General features: G+C 48.8%; 1 protein-coding gene across 1 annotated transcript in view; it reads right to left on the reverse strand.

The window, feature by feature from the left end:
• SBK1 (SH3 domain binding kinase 1) overlaps positions 1-12546 on the reverse strand; it is a 50607-nt gene extending 38061 nt beyond the window's left edge. Inside the window, exon 1 of the mRNA XM_045849219.1 lies at positions 11749-12546. The gene's annotated coding sequence lies outside the window, so the exon portion shown is untranslated. The remainder of the gene's footprint in view (positions 1-11748) is intronic.
• Positions 12547-22213: the final 9667 nt, after the last annotated feature.

Consider the following 22213-nt stretch of genomic DNA (forward strand, 5'->3'; position numbering starts at 1 on the left):
TTTTCCCCCCTTTTCCTGTATTTTTAGTGGGGCACTTTCTCCAATAGCTTTCTTAAGAGAGAATGCATGGGAGGTAAAATTTTTGAGCCCCTGTAAATCTGAAAAGATTTTTTTTATCTCTGCTTTATGAATGGTTTGGCAAGGTGTATAATTGTATGCTGAAAATAATTTTCCTTTATACCTTTGAAGACACTGTCCTCGTGGTGTTGTCTCCAAGACGGTTGTTGAGAAGCCTGATGCCATCGTGATTCTCGATCCTTCATGGAGTCTCGTGGCAGGTTCTCCTTGTCCTCGTGTTCCGAAGTTTGCTGGTGACGCGGTCATGCCGGCCTAGTGTGTCTCTCGGTCGGACGCTCAGTGGGCCCTTTCAATGCGAAAACTCAGGTTTGTTCTGCAAACTGTTTGAAACACGTCACTGTCTGTTTCCTCTCCTCTGTTTTGTCTGTTCTCTTTCTGGAACTTCTTTGTTCAGGTGTTAGATTCATGTACCAGTATTCTAATTTTCTTGCTCTTTCTTTTTTATTTTCCATAATGTGGCTGCCATGAAGGTGCCCCACTGGGCTCTCCTTTCAAGAAAGAACTCAGCACTCAGGTGCGAGGAGTGCAGTTGGCTGGCAGCTCTTGAGATCTGCCACAGCCTTGCAACCAAGACCGAGGTCTTCTTGCACAGCCCCGCCCAGTGACTGCGCGCAGTGGGGATCTGGGGCCTGGCCATTTCTCCCCAGCGTGGGGCTCCTCTAATGGACAGCCTTGGCTCTGCGAACTCCGCCTGCTGGGTTGGCCACGACCGTGTACATCCTCATCAAAGCCAGGCTCTCCCTGCCAGACCCCTTTAGCTCCTTCATGCATTTCCCAGGGGTCAGCCGCGCGGAAGGCTCTCCCTGCCCAGTCCTGTTCCCCTCCTCTGTTTCACAGGCATTGGTCCCACGCCCCAGCGCTCGCAGCTCCGTCTCCGCATCTTTTTACTTGAAGAGCCAAACTGACTCATGTGTTTATCTTTTTGCTCTGCTGAGGAAAATTTCCTCAACTTTATCTTCCAACCCAGGGGCAGCAATTTTTTTCTATAAAGGGCCCAGCGCTAAATATTTCAGGCTTTGCCGGACACGCGGTCTCCATCACAACCACGTAACTCTGCCAGTGCGACCGCAGCCGCGGACAGCACCTGCACACCAGGCGCAGCCGGGTTCCGGTGGGACTGCTGGAGAAGCAGGCGAGGCTGGGTTTGCTGCAGGCTGCGGTTCGCTGACTCTTGAATAAGTTTGCATTTCTGCTATGATATTCTCTATGTTTAAGAACTTTTTTGTTTTGTTTCGTTCATTCTGGGAGGTCCCCCCCCCCATAGCATCTATTCTTAAATTTTTATTTATTTATTTATTTTCTAGCATCTAATTAAAAAATATTTTATATATTTACTTTTAGAGAGAGGGGAAGGGAGGGAGAAGGAAAGGGAGAGGGAGAGAAACATGGATCAGCTGCCGCTCCTGTGCACCCTGGCTGGGGACGGAGCCCACAACGCAGGCGTGTGCCCTGACCAGAAATTGAACCGGCGACCTTTTGCTCTGCAGGTCGGTACCCAACCAACTGAGCCACACTGGTCAGGCTGATAGCATCTAATTTTTGTTTCATATGTGCCATATATTTTCCCAAGTCTGAACATAGTAATAATAGTTTTGTTCTTAAGTTTTCTGCCCTTGCATATTCTGTTTCCTCCAAATTCTGTTTTCGTTTTACCTCTTATATCAGAGGTTTTTCTCAAATGTTGATGATCCTTGGCTATCTTCTCATATTTAAGAGATTTAAAGAGCTCATTAATTTTTAAAAATTTATTGATTTTAGAGAGACAGAGGAAGGAGAGAGAGAGAAACACTGATTTGTTGTTCCACTTATTCGTGCATTCATTGGAAGGTCTTGTATGCACCCTGACCCCACAGCTGTGGTGTGGCAGGACCATGCACAACCGACTGAGCAACCTGGCCAGGGCCTGAAGAGCCCACTGAATGGAAGCGTGCTTGCCTGTATGGTGCAGGAGGCATTGCCGGCAGCAGGACACACCTTTCTGGGGAGATGCAAATACTCTCTGTTTTGAGTGAGGTGTGGGTTTACAGGTGTATACAGTTGTCAAAACTCATTATACTGACCACTTAAGGACTTTGCATTTCACCATAATTCTGCTTGGATTAAAGAATATAACAAAAAATTTATAAAAGTAAGCTGCTGCCCTGGCTGATATGTGGCTCAGTAGATTGAGTACTGCCTGCGAATCAAAAGGTCGCCAGTTCGATTCCCAGTCAGGGCACATGCCTGGGTTGCAGGCCAGATCCCCAGTCAGGAGTGTGTGAGAGGCAACTGATTGATGTTTCTCTTGCACATTGAAGTTTCTCTCCCTCTCTTTCTCCCTCTCTTCCCCTCTCTTAAAAAAACAAACAAACAAAAGCAAGCTGCTGAGTAGCCCTGTGCTGGGACTGGGAGGGGTTGACTCAGGAGCTCCAAAGAGAGAGCTGGGGTCAGGCTGCTTCATTGGGAAATCCCTGATGCCAACAAGGAGGTGTTCTCAGTGAGCTGGACTCAGAAAGAGAGCTAATGCTAACAGAAAAAATATTGGAGGAAACACAAACCATGCAGGGAGAAGAAAACTAAAACAAACAAACAGGAAATGAAATAACAGTAACAAAATGTCCATCATTAATATGTCAGCGATGGAAGGGAATACACTCTGGAGCGTCCAGTCTGGAGAGCTCAGTCCTGTCTTCACTGTCCTGTAAGCCAGAGGGGAAGGGGGCCCCAGGTAATGCGGATCTGAGGCAGGGCCCCTCACATTCTGGGTGCAGTGTTCAGAGAAGTCTTCTGGTGGGTCCTTCAACTCCCCCCTCGCTGTCTCTGTCCTGCTATGTCCTCGTTTCAGAGGCCCTGTGTTCTATCCTTTCTGGAGCATAAAGCTTCCGTCTTTGCTGGGGTGGGGGAGAGGCAGCCGCCCAGCTGTGCCGAGTGGAAAAGGAAATCTGAGGATTAAAGCCCTTCTTATACCAGTCCTCCTGTTTTTGGCTCCAGCTTACTCCCATTTCCAGGGGTACTTAGTTCATTAACACTGGAGGTGCCTTCTGGGGATTCTGTGCCATGAACTCTCATCCCCTTGGCTTTTCTCACTCCCAGTTTCAGGTTCACTTCAGGTGCACTGTCATCAGACTGGTACATCACTTACCACATATGCCTCCCGGATTTAAATTTTTAAAAAATATACTTTATTTATTTATTTTTAGAGAGGGGAAGGGAAGGAGAAAGAGAGGGAGAGAAACATCAATCAGTTGCTTCTTGCACGCCCCCCACTGGGGACCAGCCGACAACCTAGGCATGTGCCCTGACCAGAGGAACTGGCGACCTTTCTGTCCACAGGCTGTGCTCAATCCACTGAGCCACACCAGCCAGGCCTGAGCCCTCTCTGAAGTGTTTTTATCCATTCATACAGGATGGGCAAAAGTAGGTTTACAGTTGCTCATACAGAAAATAATACAATAGTTAAGAAATAACAGTACAAGGATAAACTCTGTGTTTTGTGTACTTACAACTTTAAACCTACTTTTAAAAATATATTTTATTGGTTATGCTATTACAGTTGTCCCACTTTTTTTCTCCTCTTTATTCCCCTATGCCCTGTACCCCCCTCTCACCAGCATTCTCCCACCTTAGTTCATGTCCTTGGGTTGTACATATAAGTTCTTTGGCTTCTCCATTTCCTATACTATCTTTAACCTCCCCCTGTCTATTTTGTACCTACCATTTATGCTTCTTATTCCCTGTACCATTTCCCCCATTCTCCCCTCTCCCCCTGTCCACTCATAACCCTCCATGTTATTTGGTTAGTTTTTCTTTTTAGGTTGTTGTTGATAGTTGTTAGTTTGTTGTCATTTTACTATTCATAGTTCTGATCTTCTTTTTCTTAGATAATTCCCTTTAACATTTCATATAACAAGGGTTTGGTGATGATGAACTCCTGTAACTTGACTTTATCTGAGAAGTACTTTATCTGCCCTTCCATTCTAAGTGAAAGCTTTGCTGGATAGAGCAATCTTGGATCTAGGTCCTTGCCTTTCATGACTTTGAATACTGCTTTCCAGCCCCTTCTTACCTGCAAGGTTTCTTTGGAGAAATCAGCTGTTATTCTTATGGGAACTCCTTTGTAGGTTACTGTCTCTTTATCTCTCTCTGCTTTTAAGATTCTCTCCTTATGTTTAATCTTAGCTAATGTAATTATGATGTGCCTTGTTGTGTTCTTCCTTGGTTCCAACTTCTTTGGGACTCCCTGAGCTTCCTGGACTTCCTTGAAGTCTATTTCCTTTGCCAGATTAGGGAAGTTCTCCTTCATTATTTGTTCAAATAACTTTTCCACTTGTTGGTCTTCCTCTTCTTCTTCTGGTACCCCTATAATTCAGATTTTGGAACATTTAAAGTTGTCTTGGAGGTTCCTAAGCCTCTCCTCATATTTTTGAATTCTTGTTTCTTTATTCTGTTCTAGTTAAATGTTTATTTCTTCCTTCTGGTCCAAACCCTTGATTTGAGTCCCGGTTTCCTTCCCATCACTATTGGTTCCCTGTACACTTTCCTTTATTTCACTTAGTGTAGCCTTCATTTTTTCATCTAATTTGCGAGCATATTCAACCAATTCTGTGAGCATCCTGATCACCAGTGTTTTGAACTGTGCATCTGATAAGTTGGCTATCTCTTCATTGCTTAGTTGTAATTTTTCTGGAGCTTTGATCTGTTCTTCCATTTGGGCTTTTTGGTCTCAGCAGGCCTGTTATGTATCAGGGGTGGAGCCTTAGGTATTCATCAGGGTGGGGCTACTTACTTCGCCTTGGGTGGTGCTGTATGTGGGGGAGGGGGTCAGAAAGGGAACAAAACCACTTTCTCTGCTCTCTGCTGGATTTCAGTCACTCCCCCCACTACCCACAAGCAAATTGGGCCCTTCTGGTGCTTATTCCTGCATGGGTGGCTTTGTGTATGTTCCAGGACCCTGGGGTCTCTCCAATGAAGTCTCCTGTGAGGCTGGGAGTTTCTCCCACCACTGACACCCCCACATATCTTTTCAGTGAGAGGTTTTGAGATTTTACTTCCCTGCCCTGGGACCCCGGGTTGCACAGCCTATCCTGCTCCCCGGCTGCTCCTCCCAGTTTGTCCACTCGCAGATGTGGGACTGCCCACTCCTCCAGCCACCGCCTCTCTGTGTGTCCTCTCTGTCCCAGCTGCCCGTCTCCACCCCACCTACTGGTCTGGATGAATGTTTCTTCTCTAACTCCTTGGTTGTTGGACTTCCATACAGTTCGATTTTCTGGCAGTACTGGTTATTTTCTGTTTTTAAATTTGTTGTCGTCCTTTTGGTTGTGTGAGGAGGCACAGTATATCTACCTACACCTCCATACTGGCTGGAAGTCTTGTAAACCTACTTTTGCCCCCACCCCCTGCACATACCTATGATAACATTTAATTTATATGTTAGGCACAGTAAGAGATTAACAACAATAGCTAGGAATAAATAGAACAATGGTAACAATATACTGTAATAAAAGTTATGTGAATGACATCTTTCTCTCTGCAGTAACTTTTATATTTTTCAGTCCAAAAGTGTTCCGAATCTGTGTAACCACCTGTCACTTGCAGTAAAGGGTTCGGTTTCACACGTTCCAGGGAGCCCTTGCTGAGGTCTTCATGCAAGCTCAGTGCTTTCTGGTGAATGAGCCGTCAGCTGGAGCATGTTTTCTGTTCCTGTCTCCCACCCACAGACTGAATGTCTTTTGCATCGTAACGAAGCACCTGTCATGCACTGTGGCTGTAATGTTTGCAGTTGGAGGTGCAGCAGCAAGGCTAGCATGAATTTCTCTTCCTTCACAATTCACAAATAGATTTGTTGTTACTTTAGATCTTCGCAACTGCAGCACACAATTTTTTTTCCTTGCTAAGTCAAGAACATTCACTTTTTCCCTTAAAGGAAGCACATTATGGCTTGTCTTTGTCATATCCGAATGCCAGCATCACTGCTCTTGTGCTGTGGGGCCAGCGGTAAGTGGAAGAAGGCGATCTGGGCGCAAGTGCTGTGGTGGGCAGGGAAGCGCAAGGGGCAGATTTCATCGTGTGCTCAAAATGGTGTGCAGTTTAAGACTTAGATAAGCTGTTTTTTCCTCCTGGAATTTTTCTTTTAATACTTTCAGACCTCAATAGACCTCGGGGTAAATGAAACGTCAGAAAGTGAAACCGTGGAAAAGGGGGAACTTGTGTACATACCTTAAAATATCCACTCACTCCCCTTTAATGGGGACTCAGGACACAGAAAAGTTAAATGTGTGTGTTCCATCCAACATCTTTAACTGGAAGTGTCTGCTCACCCTGCTTTTGTCTGTACAGCCTTCAGGAAAAATTCTTATCTAAGTCAGTTTTGACTTCTGTGTCATTAAATGCATCCTTGTTTTCCTGACTGTTCAGTACCCATGAAGTCAATTGTCCACTCCCTCTCCTCCCTAGAACGCTCTTCTCTGGTCTCCATGGCACCCACACCCCTGGTTTTCCTCTTGCTTTGCTAGCTGCTCCTTCTCTACCACCTTCGTTGGCTTTTCCTCGCTGGCTTCTCCTTCATGTGACCTCAAAACTGTGGAGTTCCTTGGGGCTCAACCCCAGGCCTCGTCTCTGCCCTCTCCTTACTGTGATCGTGTGGCTTTCAATGCCATCTTTGTGTTGTTTCTGGCCGTCTACTGCCAGCCAGAAGACTTCCCCTTTGATTCCAGACTCTTACCAGCAAGTCCTCACTTGCCATCTTCTCTTCAACATCTCACGTGCTTTCCAAGCTGAAAGCGTCTGTAGCAGAATTCTTGAGTTTCTCACCATACCTCCTCCCTCCCCGAGCCTGTCACCATCCATGCACTTGTCCAACCCAGAAACCCCAGATTTGCTCTCCATTACCCTCTTCCTTTAAAGTTTCCAGAGGTGTTCAACTCGTGGCCTGCAGGCTGTACGTGGCCCAAGATGGCTGTGAATGCAGCCCCACACAAAATTGTAAATTTACTTAAAACCTTTTTTTGCTGATCAGTTTTCATTAGTGTTTGTGTATTTAAGGTGTTGCCCAAGGCAACTCTTCTTCTTTCAGTGTGGCCTGGAGATACTGGAAGGTTGGACACCTCTGCTTTAAACCATCAGCAAGTTCTGTCTCCCAAATATATCTAGAAAGCATCTACTTTCCTCAGGGACGGCCTTGGTCCAGGCCACGGCCATGCCTGCTCTGTCATCACCATGACCTCCACACTGGATTCCTGTACCCAGCCTGGCCCAGCTGCCACAATTCTCCCCAGAGCCCCTGGAGGGATTGTTTAAAATGTCAATCAGATTATATTGCTTCCCCTACTTAAAAGCCTTGAAAGGCTTCCCATTCCCATCCAGAGAAAAATCCATTCTCTTCACTATGGTCCACAAAGCCTATGGGATCTAGCCCCTTCCCATCTCTCCCCATCACCCTGTGTCATTCTTCCCATCATTGACTCTGCTGTAGCCACAGTGCCTTAATATTTCCGCACACTCACCAACCTCTGGCCTGCCTCGGGGCTGTTGCGCTCTGTGTTCTTGCTGGATGTTGCTGCCCCCATTCTGCCCAGCTCCTGCTCATTGTCTAGGTAGGAACAGGATGTCCCTACCTTCCCTGTTCACCTCACGCACAGCAGATGCCTCTCCCGTCATCCCTCTGGTTATGCTCTTAACTGCAGGTTTTGAACATGGATGATCATATTTATTTATTTATTTGTTTACTTGTGTTTTGTTTGGCTCCCCACTTTGGTAAAAGCCCCAGAGGAACGGGATGGTAGTTTCACTGTCCAGTTTCTAGTGCTGGCCTATGGAGGGTGCTCAGTGAAATATGTAGAATGTGTGGATCAATGAATAAATAACTGAAGGAACATATTGGACACTTTTGTGTGCCAGGTTCTTTTTGGGAACAGCCCTGCCTGGTTTCAGAAGCTGTAACCACCCCCCATGGCTAAGGCTGAGTGAGAGACCTTGGGACCATAAGCCACTAAGGAGACAAAGCTTATCTTACTGGTAGGAGTGCTGCCTCTGCTCCTTTTACTTCATCCTGCCTGGCCCCCAATGCTTGGTCGGTTAGCCAATGACGGGTAAGATTCTCCAAGGGGGGAACAACCTAAGACAGGCACAATCATGTGGAGGCCCCAGGGGTGGACCCTCGTCCCTCGGCTTTGACATAGCCTGAGTCCTCATTCTGTCTGCAAGAAGTCTCCTAATCTCTTGGCTGGCTTACTTCCCCTGCCTAACAATGCCTTGAAACAGTGCCTTAAGCCTGAAACAATGCTGGAGGTGGGTGCAGCCCTGTGCTGGAAAGGGCTGGTTCCCTAGGGTGATCAGGCCTAAGAAAGAATGCATAAAATCCTGTGAAGCCTACTTTGCTAATACCCTCAATTTAAATCATAAGGGACCAAGCAAGAAGTTTGTTTCTCCAAAGTTTTATGGCCCTTTAACTATCTAACCCTGACTCAGAATAAGACCTCAGAGTTCTTTCAATGTTTTCTATTATTTAATCATTTCTGCCTGACAATGATTGATGAGCTTTATCCCTGTGCAAATTGAACCCAATAAAAGCTTGTCAAAGCAAGGGTTGGGGCACTCTCCCCTAGAGAGAGTGGCTGCGCTATCCCTTTTCCTCCACAGGACTCGGTAGTCCATGTTAATGTACCTCATCTCATCCATAATGCCGTGGACACCGAGGGCCGGTGTCCGAGTCAGGTTCTTTCATGTGAAGAACCTGAAGAACCACATGTTTTATTTGCACAAGAACCCCATGAAATTGTCACAACTTGACTACATTTCCCAGTGTTGCTTGCAGTTGGCTGTTCTGGCCAATGAATGTGGGCAGAAGTGAAGTGGGGCGCTTCCAACTTTGGCTCATAAAAATTTCACATGTGATCCCTGTTCTCTTTCTTATTTATCTCCCAGTGGCTTCCAAGGATGATGACAGACACAAGGTGGGAGGAGCTTGGGTCCCCAAAAGCCTAAGGAGAGCAAAGTCTGCCTCCCCCTGCATAAGCAGGATATAGGCTCTATGGAGTGAAGCCATTGCGATTTCCAGGCTTATTTGTTACAACAGGTAGCTCACCTTAGTTAATACATCGGGGGACCTATGTTGGTGGCTGGTGAGCAATACTGTGGGTGATGCTTTCACTGAGCTTTTCATCAAATGCAGGCGTGTTCTCAGGGAGCAGTCCTTCACCCCACCCCACAACGGGAGCCCAGGGCATGGCGCTCATGCTGGGTTACAGCACGCTACACTGCATGTGGCTGTTCCAACATGCTGTCGAGTCCTCACTGGGCTCCTCCAGGGCATGCCTGTGTCATGTTCCTCTCTGTGGCTTCATCATCCAGTCCCTGAGAGGTCTCAGGAAAAGTTTGCTGAGTCCACAAATGAGTGAATTGGTCACCCGCAGCCCTCATTGCCCCTCTGACCCTAAAAGTGCCTGAGAAAGCCCAGCTCTTTCATTTTACAGAGGTCCCAAGAGAAGAAATGACTTCAACAGGGTCATAGGGAAGCAGTGTGCCATGGAACTGGCATGCCCCGGCACTGCCAACATGACAGCTGGCTCCTGGAAGGGAATCCTGGTGCCTCCCAGGGCTGGAGACATGCTGAGAGGAGGGACGGGCCGGCTCCCCTAAGACCCCAAGGTGACCCACCAAACCTCACTGACCACTGCCCCTCCTCCAGTAGGGCAGAAGCGCTCCAGAGCCTTCCTTCCCCCACCCCAGCCAGCTCCCGCAGCCTGGGTGTTCACATCACTCAGTATTTTTAGCTTCACCACCTGGCACCTGTGGTCACTGTCTCTGCCCAGCCTGGCAGTGTCCCCTCCCCAGGCCTTAAAGGGCCAGCATCCACGAGCTGGTAAGTAGACTGCAACACAGGTCACCATACTACCAGGGAAGGAGGCAGAGGGGAATCCCCTACAAGGGGTCCCCAAAGTTGGAGGTGGGAGGTGGGGGATGAGGGAAGAGGGCAGTGTCTCATTCACGGCCGCCTGACCTTAAGACCTGTCTCTCATTCTTGGGTTTCTTGGATGCTGGTTCGCTCGGGCTGTTTGCCTGGGTGGGTTGTGCACCTCACACATCCTTCCCCTCTAGGGCCTGAGGCCGCAAAGTTGCCAGAGCAGTGTGTATTTTTTAGCAATCTACTCAGATGATTTTGGTGGCCTGTCTCCCCATGTCATGTTCATCCATTCATTAAACGAGGACTTTGAGCTCCTACAATACAAGTAACGACTCTTTAGGAGTTCATCTCTGTGGAGTTCAAGAAGCACTCCCACACCTGTGGTCTGGCTCACTGGGCCCCCTGACTTGGTCCGGACTGCACACCAAACCAGCAGGCCTCCTGCGGGAGGAGCACTCTGCCTTTCCGACTCCCTGAGAGCACTGCACCCCCGCCTGTCAGGGCGCCCATCACTCTGTCAAAGGAATCTGTTTGCTTGCCTGTCTCTCCCAGCAGGCCGGGACCCCGTGAGGCCCCAGGCTCCAGCCCCAGTGCAAGCCCTGGCACTCTGTGGGTGCTCAGTCACCCTTTGCTGAATGACAAGCCATGACAGGAGCATCCCCTCATTTCACAGGCAAGGAGACAAAGGCCGCGGAGGGAAAGCACAGACCCAGGGTCTAACAGGGAGATTCAGAGAGGAAGCTGGCCCAGGGAAGCAGGGGCCTATGCCACTGCCCTCCCGGCAAAGGGCCTGGCGGGACACCTGAGTTGGCCCCAAGCCTGCTCTTCTCCCCACCCGGGGCAGTGCTGACTCAGGCAGTGACAGAGGTGTGGGCGGGCTGGGGCAGAGCAGAGGTGACCCTTGTCTACCCTGCACATTCTCTGTCCATCCTGGGAGCCTGTGGTACAGCTTGTGTAATGCACTTGGCTGCAGCCTGTGGGTGGGTGTGGGAAGAACTGGCAATGAGGACAATGGTCCCTAGGACATGTCCCCACCTGGGCACAGTGCACAACCCCTCTCCCACACAGGTACACAGAATTCACACGTGCTTCCACAGACATGTACGCAGGCTCACAATCACACACACTCACCCCTAATACCCTGTCACACAGCTGCACAAACCTCACTCCCGACCCCTTCTCCCTTTCTCTCTCTGTCTCTCTCTCTCTTTCACACACAAACACACACATGCGTGTATACATGCAGACATTTCCACTTGTTAATTAAACAAAGACTCAGCACTACCAGGTGTCGGTTCAGTGCAGGGAGGAAAGGTGACTCTCAGCTCAGGGTGGAGCTGGGTCTTCCTGAAGGACTTCCTGGAGGAGGAAGCACTGAAGCTGGGCCTGGATGGGTCTGGGGAAGGGAAGTCTGGGCAGAAGTTTCACTGGGGAGTGAATACAGAAGAGCAGAATGAGCTGAGATGGGTGCGGTCAGTTAGATCACACAGGCTTTGAATGTCACACAGCTGAGTGTCCACTTCCTCCTGTGGGAGCTGGGAGCCATGGAGGGCTCTGAGCAGGAGGGGCATGACCACAATGGAGAGGACAAAAAGGTCGCTGTGGGGCTGGGATGGGAGAAACAGGCAAGAGACAGGTGAGAGACCTGAGAGTCCGGTGTAGGGAGGTGGTGGTGGGTGGCGAGCAGTGGGCCAAGAGACTGAGAAGTCAGTCTGCCAGGCCCTGAGGGGTCCCAAGCCTCAGCCCTGTGGCTTTGCTCTGCCCACCCACTGCCCACCGTGGGCACTGACCTCTGCAGTGGGACCTCTTCCAGCAGCTCCTCCTCCTCCTCCCTGTGGAAGCAGACGAAGCAGAAGGCAGGCACATCCTTTGATCCACAGCCCAGGGGCCAGGCTGGAGGCAGCTCGAGGACCGGACAGGAGTGACTGGTGGTCGTCTCGGCAGCAGCATCCTCGGTCTGGGCAGGGGTCCCTGAGCCAGTGTGCTCCAGGGTCAGCAGCCTGTCGGCCTCCGGGCCTTGCGCCTGCCCCCCTGCCACCTGTGCCTTTTCACTTAGATTACCCGTTGCCTTGGTGGGTGGAAGGTCCTATGGCTCTGTCCGATGGGGACTCCTGTCCTGACCCACGGGACTTCCAGCCACAGTGCTGAGCCTTGGGGAGCAGCTTCTGGACTCCTGGGCTCAGAAACGGCTCGCTGGCAGACAAGGGTCCAGCAGGGCCTCTCGCTGCCCCTTAGGGAGAACCAAACGCCTCGGCTGCTTCCTGTCAAAGCCCAGACTGGGAGGACAGGCTCTCTGGTGTCCTGTCCATCTGTTCATCTGCCTGTCCAGGCGTCGGCTCCTCCCCGTTCACCCAGCACAGCAGCAGAGCTGGTTTCCCTAAGAAAGTTTGTTCTTCCCTGCTGAAGTGGTGGCATGGATGGCCTCCAGGAGGGGGAGGGTCAGCACCTGAAGCTGAGAGGTGAGTGAGGACCTGGTGAGGCTGGCACAGTGCCCACACTGTCCCCAAGAAAAGTTCTGGCCCCTGGAGTCCTAGCTCCAGCTCTGGCTCTGACTGGAGACTGGAGCTCGCTCCCTCCGCTCCCTCTGACTCCAGTGGCTGCTCTGGCAGACTGGCTAGGCTGTGGGTATTAATAGCTCCACATTTGTGCTGAGAAGCCGTGAGGTTAACTCCTTCCCTGCCAGATCAGGGGGTAGGTAGGGGTGAGCAGGGAGAGCAGGTGGACACCAGGAGCGTTGCCTCAGTTCTGTCCCTGACTGAGACTGGCCTGCCTCTGAAGGACCCTCAGATGCCACCTCCTGCATCTGTATCTTGGTCAGAGTACCCTGGCCACCTGAACCTTCCGTGCACACTCCAGGGAGCCGGGAGAGGCTGGCAGCTCAGGGCAGCAGCTCTGGGATAGGCAGGGTTCTGAGCTACAGAGAGCATCCCCGGGACTCCTCCACACACACACATACCCACCGGCAGCTCTCTGGGGCTGCCCCGCCCGGCCCCATGTTCCTTGACAATCTGCATCACTGACTCTGGGTCCCGTTCCGTTGCTGGCTTCCTGTGGAACCTGCCCAGAGGTACTGCACACAGCCCCTGTGGGGCCCAGAGATGCACCACAGCCACCTACTCTACTGAGGAGTGTGGAAGAGGATGGGTACAGGGGATCCAAGTAGGATTTGTTTGCTTGAAAAGGCTTATTGAGCACCTGCTATGTGCCAGGCACCCAGCAATGAAGAGGGCAGGCACTATTCCTGCCTCGGTGGACTTGGCATTGTCATGGTGAGAAGCCAATGGGGCGCAGCCATCTGCGTGCCCTAGTGTGAATTAGGAACAATTGCTCCCTCCCAGCAGGTGCCACCCGCCCCCCACTCCTGTAGTGTGGATTGCAGGCTGGGTGTCAGCCCCACTCACTTTCTCTGCAGTTTACAACAGGCACAGCTATTCCTAGTGGCCTGGAGGCATCAATAAACAAGGGGAAAATAAATCCAGAGTGTGAAAAGTGCTATGAAAAGAATGAAACAGACTCGGGAGAGGCTGGTGATGGGGAGGTGGACCTATAGGTGTTCAGGGAAGAGCTCTGGAGGAGGTGATATTGGAGCCGTGACCTGCAGGAGGAGGACGGGGCCTGGTCTGGAGGGAGAACGGTCTAGGAAGAGGAATCAGCAGGAGCAAGGGCCCGGAGGCAAGACTTAGCTGGCATGTTCGAGGAAGAGAGGAGGAGCAAAGGAGAAAGTCTTCAAGCTGGGTACGTAGAGTTTTCCAGGGAGCTCCAGGACAGAAAGAACAGAGTACGTGCAAAGGCCCAGAGGCATGAGTGCGTGGTGGTCCTCTGCGAGGCAGGGCGAGGGTGGAGGTGACGCGGTCAGAGGTGTCGAAGGTATTCGTTCAAGCGTGGGTCCTTCCAGGGCTCTGAGGAGGAAGGATGGGTGGGAGGAGGGTGGAAGTGGGAACAGGGGTCAGCCGCTGAGGGGTTGGAGAGGTGGGTGGGGGGGTCAGCTCAGTTGCTGAGGCGAGCACATTGCGCAGATGGTGAGTGGGGGCTGATACCCACCCTACCCCTGCTCTGCGGAGCCTTGCACTGCACCTCTAGAGCTGTGACAGCTTGGAGAGGGGGTCCACCCAGAGGGGCTCCTTATCTGAATTGGTCTATGCGAAGGGGGTAACTTTCTGACTAGCACAAAGGCGCCCCCTAGGCTGGGCTGGAGGAGTGACACAGGGCCCCAGGTTCCCGTACGGTTTCTGCTACAGACCTACTGTGTGCTTTGGGTCAGTCAACCTTCCTTCTCTAGAACCATAGACTTAGAGACTTCGCTACAGACCAGCTGATCCAAACCTTCTGAGTCCAGAAAGGGCGGGCTCCTCTGAGGTCACAGGGACGCGGCAGAGCCTGACTCTCTCATCTGGGTGCTCTGTGTTCTGTGCTCCAGGGCAGCCAGGATCACGGGCCTCAGAGCCTTGGTATTCCTCTGAGGAAAAGGAGAGGGGACAATAAGAAGACTGGAGATTAGGGGAGGAGAGGAGGGGAGACCAGGCCATGTTCCCCCGGGATGGGAGTTGGAGGGGTCAGTGTGCCCCGGGCCTCTGGTCACCCCTTCCCCTCCCTGAGGCCCAGGGGTTGTCATTTGTGGATGTTAATTATTCACAATGCTGGTGCTTTGCCTGGTTTTAATGCACTCTGATGGTGTTCTCTAGCTAATGGGGAAAATCAATAAGTTTTAATTCGTAGTGGCTGTGAAGCTCTGTCCGTCTCCTGTTTGGGTGACTAGGCCTGGCTGTTGGGTTGGGTGTGGCGGCTGGAGGCTCAAGCCTGGGGAGGAAGATAAGAGTCACCAGGCAGCTCCAAACTCCGCCTCAAGCATCTTGGTGGATCTAAGTCCTTAAATCTCAGCCATGCACCTGCTGCTCCCTCCCCCAAGAGACATAGCAGCCCCTGCACCCAGCCGATGGGCCAGCTGTGGACCGGCAAAAGCAGTACCACCGGATTTGGGGGGCTGGAGTCACCTGCAGCTCTTGGCTCTGGTATTTCAACCTGGCTACCCTTCCAGGCTCAGGCCTAGGTCACAGATCTGTCTGGGGCACAGGTAGATTGCGGCCCAGGCCTCACGTTCGTGGAGAGACTTGGATATAAACTGGTGTTATTTCTACGTGCAGATACACATTCAGTTATCAGTTCAGGCAATTTCTCTGACAGGACTGAGGAATGAGATCATTCTTGGGGCATCAACAGTACATCCCATCACAGACCCCCCCACCCCGGTGCATGTCCTTTATGATCCTGTAACTGTCTTGTGAACAGAACAACTGTATCACACTGTGTGCATGTGTGAAAAGTGTTAATTAGACAGGTGTAGACATACACCGTGGTCCTCATAATGCTGTTTTCAGGATTTCTTAATGCTTCCAGAACATAATGAGCCTCCAAAAAAGGAAGAGGCCTGAGATGTCTTGACCTCAAGAGACCCTGTCTGCTTCCCAAAGAACCCGGGCATTTCCTGATGGACCCGGGGCCCCTGCCTGGCTGGCTGGAAATGCTTGGACCACCTACAGGAGCTGTCTGCTGGGCTCCTGGCCCTCCAGAACCTAGGAACCAGGACATGGAGAAGAGTGACTGCCAGGCCTCACCCATCCTGTCTATCTGGGCCCCAGCCCCGGCCTCTTGACTTTCCCCACCCAGGCCCCAGCGGATGCAGGCCATCCCAGGCCGGACAAGGAGCTTCCGAGGCCTGGCTTCACAGTGGGGCAGACTGGGCTTGAGTCCCCTTCTGACATTTGATTTCCATTCTCCCCCACTCCCTTAATTTCCATTTTGGACTTAGGTGCACAGAAGTTTGAGTTAATGCTTCTTTTCAGTTCACGGCACATTGTTGCTCTCGGCCCATACAGGGACCCTCCCTTGTTTTTATTAATTTCTCTATTCCCCTTCACCCCCATGGAGGGTGGGCAGGCAAAGCTGCTGAGGCTCATTCCAAATACCCACTGGTGGGCTTGTCGGGAGAACCGCATGAGTAGAGCGTGTAAGATGCCTGGTACGCAGTAACTGGTCAGTTAAGGCCCAGCTCTGTCTTTTGGTCCGGTGCTCTCCTCCAGGGTTCTTAGATGCTTGGACAAAACACCTTCCCCTTTGGTACACCTGAGAAGGGCTGGTGTTTGTCGAAGTTCCTCACTGAAGACCAGAATGATCACTGGGATCGAATCTAACTTACTCATAGTCTGAGGGGGAAGCAGATAAGACACAACAAGTTCTCATTTCAAACTAAAATTCAGCACATCTAGGCCAGGCCACATGCTGAGTGGTGTCTGTGAGGCTCACACAGACCCACAGGGGAAAGGGTCTCCCTGTGGGGGAGTCTCTGCCCAGTGGGGTGGCTGGGAGATGGCCCTTCTTGCTCTATTAATTAGGGCGCAGCCAAGCTGCTATGACAAAAAGGCTCTACATTACAGTGACTCAAGCAAGTCTTCTGACAAATTAATTAGGATAATATGTCAAAGTTTTATTTCAGGATTGCCATGAGGAAAGGGGCTATGACCGCGCTGGTTCAGAGAGAATTTTCCCTTTTATAGGACAGAGAATAGCTAGATAGTCTTCGGCCAAACACAAGAAAAGAATGTCTGATTCCAAATCATTAGCACCCTGAATATGTGACAGCTGAGTGGATGGGAAGCTTGCTTCCTACAAGAGGTTTTACTTGAAATAAAATTCATTAGAATGTTGCTGCAGCATTTTGTCAAGAATACTAGTGTCTTACCAGAAGGAGCTTGTGAATTAAAACACGTGGAAAAGATTATGTCTCAAACCAGATTTGGTCCAAATTTTCTTTATCACAAGGTAGAATTTTATTTCTCTTCAGGTAACAGTCAGGAGGTAGATGGTCCTCTTGGTTGAAGCTGGCTTATAAGTGTCGGTTTCACGTTTTAGTCCCTGAGAAGGAAGAAAGGTGGAGTGAGGCAGAAGTGGCATGCTTCACTTCCACTCGTTCTGTCACCACGTAATTTGTTTTCTAGCAGCAAGGGAGACTGGGAAATTCAGTCTCTATCTGCACAGCCAAATGCATGAAACTGGGGCAGCAGTGGGGCACCACTAAAAGGAAAAAGGGGGATAGAATGCAGTGAGCAGTTATGAAGGCCCAATTCATAGCTGAGGCTCTGAACCCTCCTCCCTGCTTCCTGCCACAAACTGTGTACCAGTCCATTTTTTGGTCTTTTTAATTGAGGGAATATACAGAGCAACCAATCTATATTGGACCAAAAGGACGGAGGCTCCAAGATGTAGACTATATAATGTGTGTAAATCTACCAACAAGAGATTTTTGGTTTTGTCAGGAGGGTTTGAGAATGCATTACTGAAGGGGAAATGAAAAAAAAAATGAAGTCACTATCAACTCCAGGGAAAACAACAAGGTGCACAAGAAAGGAAATGTATCATAGTGTACAATGTGGCTGAGCTGTGAATATTATATATAAAGGCACAGCAATATACATGCTAAAAATTATTTTAATCAAAAAGCGTATATAACTACATTGGGAGGATGAGAACAGGATGCATGTGTGTGGGAGAGGGAGGCGAGGGTATAAGAGAACTAAATTTTCATTTTTTATATTACAAAGTAAGATCAAAAACAGAAAAATCAAGAAGTACCTGTATTAGCATATTATTTAGAATCTTGCCTTTTAACAAATGATCGATCCATGGACCAGCAGAATCAGCATCAGGAGCTCATCAGAAATGCAGAATCTTGGACCTCACCCCAGACCTGCTGAATCAGAACCTGTGCTTTAACGAGATCCCAGGTGATTCACAGCTCCCTGAAGTTTGAGAAATCCTAACTTTGAGAATGGCGAACAGAAGGGACAGCTAAAAGGACTCAATTCACTGCCTTTCCAAAGAGACCCAGAGTACACAGGGGGTGGAATAGGGGACTGCTCACTTTTTATATAAAGCCTGTAGCTTTTTGTTTTTTTTTAATTATATGGAAGATTTATGTTACTAAAAAGTAAATCATGTGCATGATTTAAAATCCTAACAATACAAAATGGAATTCAAAGGCTTCTTCCCAACAGAGAACCCCATGAACTCCTTTGCCTTGTCAAATAGCTTCTTTTATTAAAATATATTTTATTGATTACGCTATTACAATTGTTTCATTTTTTCTCCCCTTTATTCTGCTCTGCCCTGCAATCTCCCCCCGCCCCACAACATTCCCCCATCTTAGTTCATGTCTGTGGGTGGTACAGACAAGTTCTTTGGCTTCTCCATTTCTTATACTATTCTTAACCTCCCTGTCTATTTTGTACCTACCATTTATGTTTCTTATTCCCTGTGTCATTTCCCCCATTCTCTCCCCTCCCCCTGCCCAATGATAACCTTCCACATGATCTCCATTTCTGTGAACCTGTTTCTGTTCTGGTTGTTTGCTTACTTTGTTTTTGTTATTTTTTAGGTTTAGTTGTTGATAGTTGTGAGTTTGTTGTCATTTTACTGTTCCTAGTTTTGATCTTCTTTTTCTTAGATAAGTCCCTTTAATATTTCATATAACAAGGGCTTGGCGAGGATGAACTCCTTTAACTGGACCTTGTCTGGGAAGCACTTTATCTGCCCTTCCATTCTAAATGAAAGCTTTGCTGGATAGAGGAATCACGGATGTATGTCCTTGCTTTTCATGACTTTGAATATTTCTTTCCAGCCCTTTCTTGCTTGAAGGTTTCATTTGAGAAATCAGCTGTTAGTCTTATGGAAACTCCTTTGTAGGTAACTGCCTCCTTTTCTCTTGCTGCTTTTAAGATTCTCTCCTTCTCTTTAGTCTTGGCTAATGTAATTATGATGTGCCTTTGTGTGTACTTCCTTGGTTCCAACTTCTTTAGAACTCTCTGAGCTTCCTGGACTTGCAAGTATATTTCCTTTGCCAGATTGGGGAAATTCTCCTTCATTATTTTTCTCAAATAAGTTTCCCATTTCTTGTTCTTCCTCTCCTCCTTCTGGCACCACTGTGACTCGGATGTTGGAACATTTAAAGTTGTCTCGGAGGTTCCTAAGCCTCTCCTCATATTTTTGAATTCTTATTTCTTCATTCTGTTCTGGTTGAATGTTTATTTCTTCCTTCTGCTCCAAATTGTTGATTTGAGTCCCTTTTTCCTTGCCTTCACTGTTGGTTCCCTGTGTATCTTTCTTTATTTCACTTTTCATAGTCTTCACTTCTTCCTCTATTTTGTGACCAAATTCAACCATTTCTGTGAGCATCCTGATTACCAGTGTTTTGAACTCTCCATCTGGTAGGTTGGCTATCTCTTCATCACTTAGTTCTATTTTTTGAGCTTTGATCTGTTCTTTCATTTGGGCCACATATTTTGGTCTCTGTGTGCCTGTTACATAGTAAGGGGTGGAGCCTTAGGTACTCCCCGGGGCCGCGCAATCCACATCACTTCGTTGTGGTGCTGTATGTGGGGGAGGGTGTCAGAGAGGGAACGGTGCCGCTTGCTTTGCTCTCCGCTGGCTTTTGATCACTTCCCCCACTACCCACAAACAAATTCAGCCCTTCTGGTGCTGACTCCCAGATAGATGGGTGTGTGTATGTTCCAGGACCCTGTGTGTCTCTCCAACAAATTCTCCTGTGAGGCTGGGAGTTTCTCCTGGCACCTCAACTCCCATAGGTTTTTTCAGTCAGAGGTTTTGAGATTTTGTTTCCTTGTGCTGGAACTCTGAGTTGCTCAGTCTGTCTTGCTCCCCAGTTGTTCCTCCTGGTTTATCTGCACGTAAATGTGGGACCGCCTGGTCCACCAACCACCAACTTGCTGCATTGCGAGTCCTCTCCGTCCCCGCTGCCCATCTCCACCCCTCCTACCAATCTGGATCAATGTTTCTTCTTTGACTCCTTGGTTATTGGACTTCTGTACAGTTTGATTTTCTGGCAGTTCTGTTTGTTTTTAAATTTGTTGTCCTTCTTTTGGTTGTATAAGGAGACAAAGTGTATGTACCTATGCCTTCATCTTGGCCAGTCAACGCTTCTAGTGAATCCTTTCAGAACATTTTCTCTGCACATTGACCTCATGTGTGTTTGAATACCTGTTTATTTCTTACAGATACAGCACGTGCACTGCATTGTTTGGTGTCTTGCTATTTTTCACTCAACAATATCCTGGAGATTGTTCCACTTAAGTACATACCAATCTGCTTAATTTTTTTATAGGTTGCTTTTATATGCTATTACTGGATGCCTAGCATTGTAATGTATTTAACTGCTCCCTGACTGATGGGAAATTTTGTTGTTTCCAGGCTTCTCCAGTTACAGATGATGATGTAATAGCATTATGTCACTGCAATACTGTGTAGAGTTAAGGGCACAGACCTGGACACACAATGCCTGGGATTATAAGCCCAGGGCCACTGCTAAGGCCAGTTTTTTTATCTTTGTGTGCATCAGTTTCTGCAGCTATAAAATGGAGATAAAAATAATAGTGCTGAAGGTGGTTGGGTGGAATGTGTTCGAAAGATATTGAGCACCTACTATGTGCCAGGATTCAGTAATGAACAAAACATAAAAATTCCTGCCCTTGTGGAGCTCATATTGTGGTGGCAGGAGGCAGATAGTAAACATGATAAAGTAATAAAATGACCTCACTGATAAAGTGACGCAGCCCTGAAGGAAATAAGTGATGAGATACACTATTACTTAAAGGGAAAGCATCCCAGGCAAAGGATCAAGGATGGGAAACTTACTACCTACACAGACAACTTCTGGCAATGGGAAGGGCCCCCATGCTTTCTCCTGCAGGCCCTCCATCTGTCTGTGGGGACCCATACAAAAGAAGTAGGATCTTTCCCCGGTGAGCAGCAGCCCTTCCATCGGATAAGAGAGCTACGGTGCCACAGGATGCTGTCTTGTGATGGAACCACCCAAACAACTATGGTGGCACCACCACCACTGAAGAAACCTGGTTTCCTCGGTGCAAAGGGGCTGGATTCCTAGCCCAGCGGGATCAGTCCCTGGCACCAGGGGCCTCTGCCTCCAGGCCTAGATCCTCCCTTCTAGTGGTGTAAGGTGGGGAGGAAGAACTGGAGCATGAGGGGTGGAGAATGCTGTCCCTGCGCCGATGCACCTGGGTGGGCAGCTTTGCAAAGAGAAATTTCATGGGTGGGTGAACTATGTGCGGATGTCAGCCAGGCAGGTGTTGGATCTGGGAGGGCAGCCCCTTGGGTCTCATGATCTCTCTTTCTGAACCCAGGTAAGGTCAGTTCCAGAATTTCTCTGTAGGTACATTTGGGACAGCAACCTGACTGCAAGAGGAGGAGGAGTTTTCTTTGAGGCAGTGATGGAGATCAAGGGTACACTCATTTGGATGACTCTGGTGGGGGCTGATGAACTCTTGGTAGGACTTGAGCCCCTCAGGGCACCCCTTAGCATCACCATAGCCCCAGGGTCCCCGGAGAATGTATGTCTTTCTTACTCCTCCAGCCTCCAAGTCCACCTCTAGCTTCACCAATGGGCAGACTTGACCACCAGCACTGACCCAGCGGAAAGGTGTTTTTCAGAGCCCCCTTCTCTGCATTACAAAGTGGGGACAGGAGGGGTAGGTTTCAGCTTAATATCTGGCACCTGGGCATTTCAAATTCATGAGAAAAAGATGGGTGACTCGATAGTCTTTGAAAAATATAAATCTGGATTGTTACTGGTTAAAGTATAGGAAACAACAGATGGGTCAAAGATTTCAAAGTTTAAAAAAACTATAGAAGAATTAGAAGAAAATGTGGATAAATAATTTAAAATCTCAAAGGGAGAGTGTTTCCCAGGTGAGAAACGAAGCTCAGAAATCAACACTTTATACAAAATTAAAAATTTTCTATACAGCAAAACTAACACAAACAAACCAATCCCCGCATAAAGGCCAACTATTTTTCAAGTGTGTAGTACACGTGAAGGTAAAGGATAGTGTCCTTAACAGCAAATCAGCTCTTACAAATCATAAAGAAAAGACCACAAACCCAGTAGGGCAAAGAGCAAAGACTGTGAACTTGCAGTTCCAAAATAAAGAAATAAAAACCACCAGTAAGTATGTGGGGAAAGATTTTCAATGTGTCTCATTCCCGGAGGGTCTTTGTACTTCCTGTCCTTTGTCTGGCACACCCAGCTAGCGAAACAGCTTGCCACCTAGTTCTTTCAGTTCTGTGTTACTCAAGTGGCACCACATAGTTCTGGGGCTACTAATGACACGGAGCTTGAATAACAGAACATCACAGGTGGAAAGACCCCTACAAGGTCATCTGGGCAGGGAC

Source organism: Phyllostomus hastatus, unplaced genomic scaffold (genome assembly GCF_019186645.2).
Source record: "Phyllostomus hastatus isolate PE091 unplaced genomic scaffold, TTU_PhHast_1.1 phas_contig_64, whole genome shotgun sequence".
NCBI classification, from domain to species: Eukaryota; Metazoa; Chordata; class Mammalia; order Chiroptera; family Phyllostomidae; genus Phyllostomus; species Phyllostomus hastatus.